The following is a 12,924-nucleotide window of genomic DNA, read 5'->3' as shown; positions in this document are numbered from 1 at the left end:
TCAAAGATATGGCCATAAGCCAGGAAAATTGGGCCATTGATAGGGGAGAATTTAACCACACAGGGGGACGTTTGGCAAGCTGCTGACCTTACGCTGGGATATAGGTCCAGAAAGATCTCTGCTGGGCAGGGAGTCAGTGTCAAAGATCTCAAAAAATGGGATGGAGGCAGTCTGTAACTCTATGAGGTTGGACACGCAGGAGGGTCTCCTGCTATTGGGGGACGTTTGGGGTGAAGGGTGATTCCATGGAAACCTCTATTCAAGCAGTGAGGTCTTTCCACAGCCTGGGAGTGGGTGGTGGAAGAGAAGGATTTGAGTGCTTTGGACTTCACTCTTTGCAGTGACCCCAGGACCATCCACTAAATGCCAACAGCCAGCAGGAAAATACAGGGTGGGAGAAAGGGAAGGAGGGGAGGGGTCATGGTGGCAGAGAGAAGGTATTTGGGGCTGGGACCTTATTAAGAGACCCCCAGAGGCTAGGGCTATGGTTCACGGTAGTACCCATCTTGAGCAGCTGGGCAGAAACCTGAGGAGGGACCAGGATCAGGGGTAAAAGGAGACCTGAGAGGGAACCAAAGGTCTGAGGTCCTGCCTTGGTCCTCAGGCTACAAGAGATGGCAAAGACAGGAACTTGGCCCAGAGCCTGCTGGTGTCCACTGCTGCTGAGACTCTGGGACGCTTGTATGGGGCAACAGGACTCTTCTCCCCCAAAACTACTAGGGCAGGGGTCTCCAGCCTCTACAGACCCCCACCCGCCCTTGTCCAAAGCGTGAGCCAGGCCTCCAAACCCCTTTATCTCAGCTTATGTCTCTGCCCAAACTCTCCTCATTTCCCCAGGTTGTCCCCAAGAGATGCCTAGACACAGGCTGAGCCCTGTCCTAGAACCTGGGCATTCAGTGCAGTGTGGACCTTAAAACTTACGAGAAAACTGACCCAGGGTCACCAGCTGATAGGTACAGAGCCAGGGCCAGAGCCCAGGGGACCTGCCTCTGTGCAGTGCTCCACCCTTCCTCTCCCCACACCACCTCTGCCATTTCTGCTCCGGCGAGGGGAAACTGTGCTCCCCAGAGCCTAGCACAAGTTCTGCCCCAGACAGAGGAGACAAATATTTGTCAAAAGAGAGAAAACTACTGTTCAGGTTATAAACACTATTTCTGATTCTGACAGTTTGGGATCTGATGAATGTGGTAATTTTTTAAAATTGGCCAAAAATTCCTTGACACTTCTTCTTTCAAGAATGGAGCCTATGTCCCCTTGAATCTGAGCAGGTTTATGACTCAGGTGCACCTTCACTGAAGCAACTCTGCTTCCTACAGTCCAACCACCTCACCCACTAGCTGGGAGCCGGAGTGAAAAGAGGGCAGGTGGAGAAGGCCAGCCTAGGGGCTGCCCTGCTTAGGGTCCCCCAAGGAGCTGAGCCATCTCCTTTCGTTATGTAACTCAGCAAGTCTCCTGATAACCATCACATTTCATCCCATGCCCTGGCTGCCAGGGAGCTCAGCATGCTACACAATTTGAGCCAGACTGCAGTAACTAACCTTGGCCTAGGTTTCTAACATGTTTCTTTCTAGACTTAAAAAAAATGGATGTTAACTCCTACATCAAAGAATCGCTGGGAGGATTTAACAACTTTCAGGACCTACTTATACGCTAGGCCTTGTGCTAGCTGCTTGAAACAAAACCCTGTAGGGCATTAGTCCCATTTTGCAGATGAGGAAATATATCTACAGAGGCCAAGTGATTCGCTCAAAGTCACACAGCAAGCAGGTATAGGAAATAGGACCACACTCTAGTGTTCTCATAGATTTAAAAGATAACGCATGTGTGAAAGCACCTAAAGCAACAACAGTACTTCCTTCCTTCCGTCTTTGGGCTCCCTCAGCCCATATGAATATCCCTCAGCTGGGGCACTTCTCACCCCACTCTGTGACCATCTGCCTACCCCCCCCCCCCAGTTGGGAACTGGCAAGGTAGGGGACTGTGATGAATCACCACCTCAAGCAGGCCCTGTCAGGTGTAGCTCAGTTGCCTGGAGCATTTTCCCACAGATTGAAGGGTTGAAGGTTTGATTCCCAGTAAGGGCACATACCCAGATGGTGGGTTTGCTGTGTGTTCTCTTCCTCTCTCTCCTTCTCCCTTTTCCTCTAAAAGCAATGAAAAAGAAATATCCTTGGGTAAGGATTAAAAAAAAAAGACAGGCTATAGCACTCAGTAGGTGTTTGTTGAGTGAATGAAAACCATGCCACTCTATCCCGTTACTTGTTCTAGAGTTCCTTCATTCATCCCATAAATACCTACTGAGCACTTGCTCTGAAGATCCAAACACCACAGTCAGTCCTTCACACATATAATTTTGTTAAATCCCACAGTTACAGTGTGTTATAGGTCTTATTAGCCACGTTTTTTTCAGTGAGGTCTAAAACTGTGGTTCTCAAACTCCCACATGTGTCAGGCTCTCCTGAAGGGCTTATTAAACACAGAATGCTGGGCTCCACCTCAGAGTTTCTGATTCAGTAGCTATTACCTGAGAAATTGCATTTCTAATAAGCTCTCAAATGATACAGATGATGCTGACCCATATTTTGAGAACCACATCTGGTAATTGGTGATGCTTCAGTCAACCCCCAGGTCTGTCTGACTGCCCAGGCTCTTACCCACAATGCCTAGCACTTCCTAACCTGGGAGCAAGGCAGGTGGCACGAAGGAGGTATTTGCACAAATATTATTTGGGATGCACAACTTGGGGAGAAATGCAGTCATCCCTTCTGGTCTTCCTGCCCACCCCCCATACCCACTCCCCTGCCTGGAGGCTCCTGAGAGTTTGGCCTAGTGCTGGTCCTAGGATCTCTCCCATTTCTCATCTCCTTTCTTGGCTGATGCTCAAATCCTAGACTAAACTATCGCTATTGTGTGTATATTTGGGGGAAGGCTGTTGTAGTAGGTTGAATAATGGCCTCTCAAAGATACCAGGTCTGTATAAGTGGGAGGCAGCAGGAGGCTTGATACAAGAGAGGGGGCAATGTGACAAAGGCAGAGACTGGAATAATGTGGCCATAGCCCAGGGGTGCCAGCAGCCATGAGCCTGGACTCGGCAAGGCATGGTTTCTCCTCTAGAGCGTCTGGAGAAAGCACAGCTCTGCCAAAATCTTGATTTTTGGATCAGTGAAACTGATTCTGGACTTCTGCCCTCCAGAACTATAACAGAATGGATATCTGATGTTTCAAAACACCAAGTTGATGGCAATTTGTCACAGCAGCTCAAAAAAACTAATACAGCCCGAGGAAAGATCTGGGTTGCACCTCAGACTCAGACAACCATGTGCCCCAGGGTCTTGCCCACAGCTTCACCTTGGCAATGTCCCCATCCCTGGAGGGCTGGGACTGGAGGCCCTGAGGTGGGAAGGATTTGGACATAAGGACCATCTAGTCTTAAGAGGGTTTGTTTCTCCAGACTCTGCAGATTTGCCAAGGAAATGAGTGAAGGCAGGAGGAAAAAGAGTGGGAGGTGGGAGACCATTGGAGTGTTGCAGGTTCCAGGGAAGGAAGCCTGGTATCAGGATTCTAGAGGAATAATTGGCTGAGAGTCCCTCTGTGGGGGGAAGGGAAGGAGAGTCATGTCAACACTGGAAGGTGGAGGGTGGGGAGTGGTTAGGAGGAGATCGCTGTGTGGAGAAGTTGATGGGGAGGGTTTATGTCCAGCTATGCCCATCCAATGGCCTCCAACATCTTAAGGTCCAAGGAGTGGCCACACAGCTAGCTGTTCATCAGTCAAGTTCAGCAAGTGTTAGGTTGCCATGGCAACTAGGTCTCAGACAGAGTTGTAGAAGACAGAAACCTAGGAATCAGGGCTCAGGCCTGTCCCTACAAGTTACTTCTCCCACCAGTATCAGTACTTCAACCCAGTATATTTCCCATCTGCATTCCAGGCCTAGAAAAGGCTTGTTACTCTGGCAACAAGGCCTGAGCAAAGGACTCAGCCTAAGATGATTCTGGGGAGGAACAGAGGGGGCTGCAAGTGGGGTCTGGAAGCCCAGCAGGAAGCAAACTTGGAGGAGAAAGGGGCCTTTCTACCAGTGCTGTGACCGCAGAAACGTCTGTGTTCACGGAGAACACATCTGCAGTCCAGGTCCCAAGTCTGCTTCCAGGGAACAGAGAGGAGGACAAGGGACTCACATCCCACACAGCATGGGGCCTGGGGCCAGAAAGATTCTCCCCAGCAACACCATCTCTCTCTTTGGGCCTCAGTCTCCTCAGCTGTAAATCAAAAGGGAGGAGGAGTGGGGAGTAGGAGCAGGGAAGTTATATTAGATCTCTGAGCAGCTTCTTTTCCAGACACCCCCTCCCCTAACAGCATACATACACACACTTAAGTCCTTCGCCACCACCTAGGGGATGGTCCCCTGCACTCCACACCTCCTGTGATCAGCCCCTTCCTCCCTCCTGACCAGGACTCCCACTTCTCCTCAGCACTCCAGCAGCCCCCCTCCCAATTAATCACTGTGGCCTCCTCATCTAACCTCTACCAGCCTCACTCCCAACTAGTCATAGTAATGGCTCAGGATGACTGGGTAGAGAGAGCATGCTCACAACTGTTGTAATTAAGAGTGGCAGGTCTGGGGTCAAAGATGCAGGAGATCATCTGCTCCTTGGCAGCAGAGAAAAATATAGAAGCATAAAATGGGTGCAGGAGAGGTGGAGGGGTAAAGCAGGTCAGATTCCCCTGCCAGAAGTGAGTTCTATGCTTTGGGAGTCAACCAGTGAGTGAGGAATTGAGGGAAGACAGGGTGCAGGCTCAAATAAAGGAATGGGGAAGTTGTGGGAGGCCCAACATTCCAGGAGAGCCCCACCATCGCCCACAGGTAAGCTAGGACATAGGGCCAAGACCAGGTTCTCCAATAGGATCAACCTCTTTTCTCTTTCCACCCTCAGGCCAGACTGAGGGTGTCCCCCCTTCCCCAGTACAGCCTAAGTGTCCCTCCCCTCCTCCACTTCCAGGAAACTGGCCCTCCCTCTCCACCTCCTCTCCAGACCACAGGCCAGCTTCCACCACCCTACTTCCAGCTTCATCTCTGTCCCACTTGGTGCTGAAACCATCCATGTAGTGAGCCTGGTTGGTGCTCTTGAGACGAAGTCCATCCTCACCAGGTCCCCTCCCCCCATCTCCAAAATCTGTGGAGTGTCCAATGTGGCTCCACAACAGAGACTGCCTCCCCTCAGCCCTGTAGTAAAAGCCTGAAGGACCAACATGCCTGGCCCATAAGGCTCATCCACCTGGCCTGTGCACCCCAGGAATTCCATGGGCAAGTCTCATCTTGCTCACAAAACACTCTCACCTGGGGAAGGGGTAGTTACAGTCTGGCAGATGAGGTGACCTTTCACACACGTAAACATGCCTGTTAATAAGTACAGGGCCCACTGAAGAGCGGTGTCACAAGGTGTCACAAGGCACTAGCACTCCACCAGAGGAGATTAGATCCATGTTCTGTGAAGACCTTGCTGGTCCTGTAGGAAGGCAATCAGGATGCCAGACATACCTACCAGGGAGAGGAGGAGGACATGCGGGTAGAAAGCTTCAAGGACACCAAGGTAGCCCAAAAGGTTGCTCTGTGCAAATTAGAAAAATGTGCCCCTTCCTCAAAGCCCTTTACTGCCCTCTGATGGAAAATTGCACTAAGCGGGTTCGACACATCTGTGTGGACTGTGCAGTCGTGCAGTGCACAGCCTGCATGATGGTAAGGGGCGGCTCTGAGGAGTGGAGGAGAGGGCTCTGGGAGAGAAGGAAGAAGGACTGCTGGGTCCAACTGCGGGGTGGAAAAAGCAGTGGTCAGTGACAAGGACTCTGGGCCTGGCAGACCTGTGTCCACTCTCATTCCCTGTGGGAGCTTGGAGGAGTCAGGAAACCCGTCTAAGCCACAATTTACTAACTTGGAAAATGGGCGTGATGGCCTTAGGGCCTTAGGGCTTCAGATTAAATTGAGAGATGGAGGCAAAGCTCGCTGGTCATGAAGTGAGTACCCCAGTGACAGTGGACAGGGCAACGAGAAGGGTCGCTGATACAGAGAGACGAGAAGAGGGAGAGAGAGGGGCCAGCTGTTCCTGACCAGCTACTACAGTTTCCTAGCTTGTTGAGAAGGTATTTTAACTAAAATTCAACTGTCTCTTAGAACCAGTGTCACCGACCCATTCTCCACTGCTGGCAGTCCTGAGTGTTTAAGGGCAACAGTCTGGGGCTTCTCCATCAGTAAATATGTCTTTGGGGCTTCAGGGAGGGGGCAGACTGTGGTGGCAGGCTCACAGGGGGACACACTTACAGCACCACCCCCTAGGGCCACTGGGGCCTCCCAATCCATGCCCAGGGAGGAGCAGAGAGCAGGCAACCGTGCACTGAGCTCTGCAGTGCCACGTGGGGCTTGGGATCCCAAGATGATAGGTTGTCCAGGTCCCCTAGCTCTGAGGCTGCCCTGATGGGCCTTCCCACGTTCCTACCTGGCCCCCACAGGTTCCACCCTGCTAACCTCTGCCCACCTGCATCCACCAGACAAAGGAGGAGGTCAGATTAGACCCCAGGAGAAGGCAGGAGAGACTTCATTTCCCAGAGGCTCCCAGGGGAAGAGGAAATAAAGGAAACTAGACAAGTACAGTGGCAGTGACCAAAAGTGAAACCTAGAGCAATGAGGCCAGGGACGAGCAGGGACCACAGCTTGGAGCTGACATGAGAAGTCTGGATTTCATCCTGAATGCTACAGGACACCTTGAAAAGATCTTAAAAGAAGAGATGACAAGCTTCAAGTTGCACTAAAAAGATCTCTCTAATCCCATTTAAAAAATTCCAAAATATATTTGCACGGAAAAAAAAAGACAAATACTGTATGATCTCACTTACATGTGGAATAAAAACAAGGACTGATAAATACAGAGAACATACCGGTGGTTGCCAGAAGCAAGAGCAAGGGGTGGGCAAAATGGGTGAAGGTGGTCAAAAGGCACACACCTCCAGTTATAAGACAAATAAGTCCTGGAATGGAAGGCTCAGCATGAACTATAGGCAATAATAACATTGTATATTTGGGAAAAAAACATAAAATAACAGTTCAGACGATTTTTGAAACGAAGAATACGGTAGGAGGAATAACTCTACCCAATGTTGGAGTACAATAGTAATCAAGACAGCGTGGTGTTGTAGAAGGACAGACACGTGGATGAGCGGGACAGGACAGGGAACCCAGAATTAGACCCACAGACCTGCACAAGGACACCCAACTGAGTTTTAATAAAGGTGCAAAAAGAATTCAATAAAGAAAGAATGGTCTCTTCAACAAATGTTACTGGAGCAACTGGACATTCATAAACAACAACAAAAAATAAACCTTGCCCTAACCCTCACAGAAAAATTTACTCTACATGGACAGACTTACATGTAAAACTGTAAAGTACAGAAAAAATAGGAGAAAATCTGCAGGACCTTCGGGCTAAGGAAAGAGTTCTTAGTCCTGACCCCAAAGGCATAATACACAAAGGAAGATTTGGTAAATTGGGCCTCATCGAAAAGAAAAATGTTTTACTCTGTGACAGGCCCTGCTGAGAGGAAGAATGACAGCTACCGCCTGTAAGAATGTATTTGTAAACGACATAATCTAAAAAGTACTTATGTATCTAGAATACATTTTTTAAACTCTCAAAGTTCAAAAATTAAAAATGGTAAAAATAAACAATCCAATTAGAAAATGGGCAAAGCACATGAACAGAAGCTCACTAAAGAGAACATATCACCCTGACTAAGGCAGCTCAGGGAGTCGAGTGTTGGCCCACAAACCGAAAGGTTGCAGGTTCGATTCCTGGTCAGGGCACACACCTGGGTTGCGGGTGTGCAAGAAGCAATCAATTGATGCTTCTCTTGAACATTGATGTTTTTCTCCCTCCCTTTCTTCCTCCCTTCCCTTCCCTGTAAAAATAAATAAATAAAATTGACTTTAAAAAATATCTTATTCATTTTTAGAGAGGGGAAGTGGGGGAGAAAGAAAGGGGGAGAGACATCAATGTGTGGTTGCCTCTCTCACACCCACCACTGGGGACCTGGCCTACAACCCAGGCACGTGCTCTGACTGGGAATAGAACAAGCAACCCTGTGGTTCCCTGGCCAGCACTCAATCCACTGAGCCACATCAGCCAGGGCCCAGAGTGCAGGCTCTTAAACTGTATGTTAAATTCAAACTCTGTGAGTCTCTAGAAAACACCCACAATGCAGCAGAAAAATCAACAGAACAAACAATAAAGGGGAAACAACGAGGTTTTAAACTTAGAGGAGGAAAGAGGAAGCCAGGAAAGAGTGATACAGAACCCCTATGCCCTGGAGACCAGCCTTCTTACAACCTCATCTGCCCCAGCTTGGACAAGTCCAGCCAACACCACATCTCACTGGAGAGTACACAGACTCCTCCTTCACAGAGGACCGAACCTGCCTTCCAAAACCTGTCCCTCTGCAGCCACTCACCCCAGGAGGTATTGAGGGAAAAGCAGAGAGCAAGCTATTCCTCGGCTTTAGCAGGGAAACAGAAGTGTGAGCATCCTGGATGAGCTGGGCAGATAGGTGTGGAGCAGATGGGCTCAGCTTTGAAACAAAGACAGAGAAAGGAAGGAGAAATCCCTCTCTTGGCCCATTTCTGCTTGGAGATCTTATCATTCGCCTGCCCAGCCCCCCAGACTGATCTATGGAGCAGAGAGGCAACTTCAGTAAGGGGCGGACGGTGCTCGAAAATCCAGAAGCGATGATGCAGGGTATAAAGGACTCTGCGTGACCCGCCACGAGAAATACCTGCACCCAGGCCCCTTGGAAAAACTCCAGCCCTCTGACCCTTACAAGTGCTCCCCACAAATCCCTATATCTTCAAGTCCTTGGGAACCATGGACATTTCTGGTGCAGAAGGGGGGGGTTGTTTGCAGACAAAGGATGTTGGGCCTGCAACAGTGCTGGACATTAACATCTCATTTGATTGGTGACTTCTTTCCTGAGGTGGAGAGGAAAGAATGCCAGCCCTGCAGTCCTCCGGTCTTTTCTTCTCATTGATCTCACTCCTTCCACTCCTGAGAGGAAAATGGGAACAAGGTAAAATATAGCTACAGATACCCACAAGTACACGTGGGCACATGCATCTGTGTTTATCCCGCTGTACGCACCTTGTGTGCACGTCTGAGAACTTTTTTAAAAAAATCCTCACCTGAGGATATGTTTACTAATTTTTAGAGAGAGAAGACGGGAGGGAGAAAGAGAGAAACATCAATGTGAGAAACATCAATCAGTTGCCCCTCATATGTGCCCCTACCAGGGATAGAACCCACAACCTACGCAGGTGCCCTGACTGGGAATCAAACCCACAATCTTTTGGTGTATGGGATGATGCTTAATCAAGTGAGCCACCAGCCAGGGCTGACAATGACTTTGAGGCAAAGGCCTTCATGCCTGTGGCCAGCCCACGGTGGGGCTCAGTCTGTTGCTGGCTCCCCCCCACCCCCAACCCTGGGGCTCAAATACTAAAGTGGGTGAGGTGCAAGGGGAAGAAAGGACATGGATGAAAAGATCTGGTGTCCAAAGCTGAGACTTTGTATCTGTGTTCAAATGTTTAAACCAAGAATGTTTTCTCCAGATCAACTCTCACTGTGGCAGCTTTAAAATGTTAGGAAGCGGGGCTGAAGGATGTTGGAGGCGCCATGTGTCCCTACCCTGCGCTGAAGAGTATGTAGTGGATAAAGGGAGTGCAGGGCCCTAACAGGAACCCCTGGAAGCAGGCAGGGAGCACGGTAACCAGTGCTTTGATGCCTCATTTTATTTTAAGAGCCTGAGGCCCACTGAAGGGACATCACTCGCCCAAGTGCCACAGTGAAGTAGTAGTAATATTGCGACCAGGACTCTCTGTCAAGTGCCCTTCCTGCTCTCACTGAACATGCATTCTTCGTCACTTCCTAAACTGTGTTCCCTCCACAAGGCAGCTGTTTGGAGGATGCTTCCCACGTTCCCACGCACTGGGTGAAGATTTGCTTTCTGGTTCAATCAGCACTGTTTTAGTAGTCATAAACTGTAAATCTTCACCACTACCATAATAGAAGCTAGAATTTACTGTGTCCATGTTGTGCCAGGCATCGTAGCCCTGGGCCTCATGACAACCCTATGATAAGGCATTACTACTGTCCTCATTGCACAGATGAGGAACCAGGGCTCAGAGAGGTTAACCAATGTACCCAAGGTTACACATCCAGGAAGTGTTAGCTCAAACCACTTCCCATGCCCTTAAGTACTGCATTTCACTGCTGCCTCCCAAGTATACAGGTAAGAAAGTAAATGTAATAATTTCAGAAAGTATTAAGTACTGTGAAAAAATATAGCACAGCAAGAGATAGAGGATGACCGTGACAGTGGGTCTCTACTGTTATCAAGGTTGGGTGGACAGGGAAAGAGTCCTTGAAGATGTAGCCGCATCTGTACAGAATCCAGACTAAGAAACCCACCATGCCGAGAGCTCAGAAAAGGGCATTTGAGACATATGAAACAATTGGATTCTTTCCCAAGATGACAGAAAGCCATTGGAAAATTTGAGCAGGGGAGTGACATGCTTTGCTGTGTGATGAAAAGAGAGTAGGAGGATCCCAGGGAAAAAGCAGAAAAGATTTTACATTTTCAGGAAATTTGATGGTGATAGGGAAGGGTCAGGAGTGGGAAGAGAGCCAGGACATCTGAGACCAGCATTCTCATTTTGCTCCCCACATTTCCCTGGGACCCTCTCTTTCACAGGATGGGTAAGTTTTGAAAATAAACAAGGACCCTTGGTCCAGCTGAGCCTACCTGTAGCCTTACCACTTCTGTCCCATGGAATCTGAGCAGCTTCAGTGCAGGGGAAGTGTCTTGGGTTGGATGGGGAAATGGGTGACAGGGGTATTTTAAGGTGGGATTTTTGCTTGACTGTCATCAGGAAGCAGGTTTCCCCAGGGGTCACCTGTCTAACAGGAGAGGGCTGGGATGAGCAAGAATTCTTCTCCCAAATCTCCACCCCAGGAGATCCTACATGCTTTCCTCCCAGTTGGGAAGTTCTTCCTCAGGTCCCACCACAAGCCTTTTCCAGGGCTCTGGGCTGAATTATGGGCCTTCCTCTTCCATCCCCTCCCTTTCTCTCCTGCAAATCTCCTGCCTCCATGTGGCCAATCCTACAGAGGACTTGATCATGTCTGGGGAGACAGTGAGGGGTAGAAGATACCAGCAGTTCCCTTGGCTGCTGGATGAACTCACCTTCTTCCTCCCCCACCGCCATTCCCAAGATGCCAAAGAAGCCAAAGGAAAATGAGGGCAGTGTTTCTTCCCATAAGCCCATAGCCTCAAGCCCAGATTGGTTCCTGGGCCTGTAGCTACTTACAAGGCTATTTATTTACCAGTGATTCCCAGGGGCTGGACCCTTCCCCAATCTCAGTCAAAATCTTAGGTCCTCAGTAGGATGATAAGAAGACAAGCCTGTCTCTAGTAACCTGGAAACACCTCACAGTGAATTCCAGACAGTGAGGTACTATTCCAAAGCCCTGAGACCCATTAAACCTCTGGACTTCCGGGGACACAGGCCCTGCATGGCCTATTCAGCCCCAGTATTTCTTGGCACATAATGGAGATGTGATGAGTAGCTGGTAATTGAAAGCCCCAGCAATGATGTCTGTTTTAAGGACCCACCTGAAAACAGGCTTTGACTCCAGGCTGAACTCAGGGCTAATTCCCAATGAAGCCACTTTATAAATCGAAATCTGCTATATTAAATTTATGTGTACACATGTAACATGTACCTAACATGTCTGGTGCGAGCTAGGCTCATTAGCTGGATAAAAACATGACCTGTCCTTCAGTTTTCTCTGAAAAATGGAAGCAGTAACCACTTCATCTTAAAGCTGTTGTATTACTTAGAATAAGATGTATAAAAATAGTCATATTAGGTGTTTAATAAGTGGTGGCTGTAAGTGTTGAGGTAATAGGCTCTAGGTAGCAAAGCTGTAGAGGAGGGCTGCCCAGTGCTCCTCTGGACTCTTGGGAAAGACCACCGGGAATCCTAGCACGTGGGCTCCAACCCTCCCAGAGCTCCAGGGTCGAGGGGAGAGGGAGGGAAGAGGTTGTTTACTGGTTTTTCCAGTGAATCGGCGCTTCCAGCAAACCATCCTTGACCCTCCTCACTGTCCCCTAGCTTTGCTCATGCACTACTCACAACTAACCTCCGAGAGAACAAGACTGAGCAGCACAGCAATCCGCACCTTCTCCCTCCCCAGCCTCTGCTGCCCCCTAGGCCTGGGCCCAGCTGCCATTCCTTCCTCCTTCCCTACGCCACCTCAAGCCCGTGAACCCTAAAATCCCCAAATGTTGTGAAACATCCCTGCTTTTCCTTAGGCAGCCACCCCTGTGCCTTCACTTGGCCCCACAAGAGAGTAAGCTAAGCTAGAGAGGGGACGTGGGGCTCCACGGTTTTCCCTCGTGTCCCCAACCCCCACCAGGGCCCCATGGTGAACGTCGCCAACCTCCTTCCAAATCGCCAGGACCTGCCCCCTGCTCCGCCTGCAGCGCAAACCAGACGTTCCCCCACGGAGCCCAGCCCACCAGCCACGCCTGGTAGCCACGCCAGGCCCAGGCCCCGCCCCAGCCAGCATAGCCGCAGGGATCCCTGGGAATTGTAGTCTTCGGCAGCTCTCGGTGGGGTCGTGGCCAGCAGGGCCTGAGTGCCTTCGCCTTATTCGTCTTCAGACCCACTGGCTCACAGTGGTGAGCCCAGGCGTAGCAGAGGGGCTGGGCAGTGAGCTGGCTGCTGGATGCAGGCAGTTTACAGAGAGATCTCCGTAGGGCCTTCGACAAGTACCATAACTTTGGCAACAGTCTTGCAGGATTTCAAGGTAGAACAGGCTTAGAACCTG

This window comes from Artibeus jamaicensis, unplaced genomic scaffold (genome assembly GCF_021234435.1).
Source record: "Artibeus jamaicensis isolate MK-2021 breed Jamaican fruit bat unplaced genomic scaffold, CSHL_Jam_final contig_956, whole genome shotgun sequence".
NCBI lineage: Eukaryota > Metazoa > Chordata > Mammalia > Chiroptera > Phyllostomidae > Artibeus > Artibeus jamaicensis.
This window is presented reverse-complemented; position numbering follows the sequence as displayed.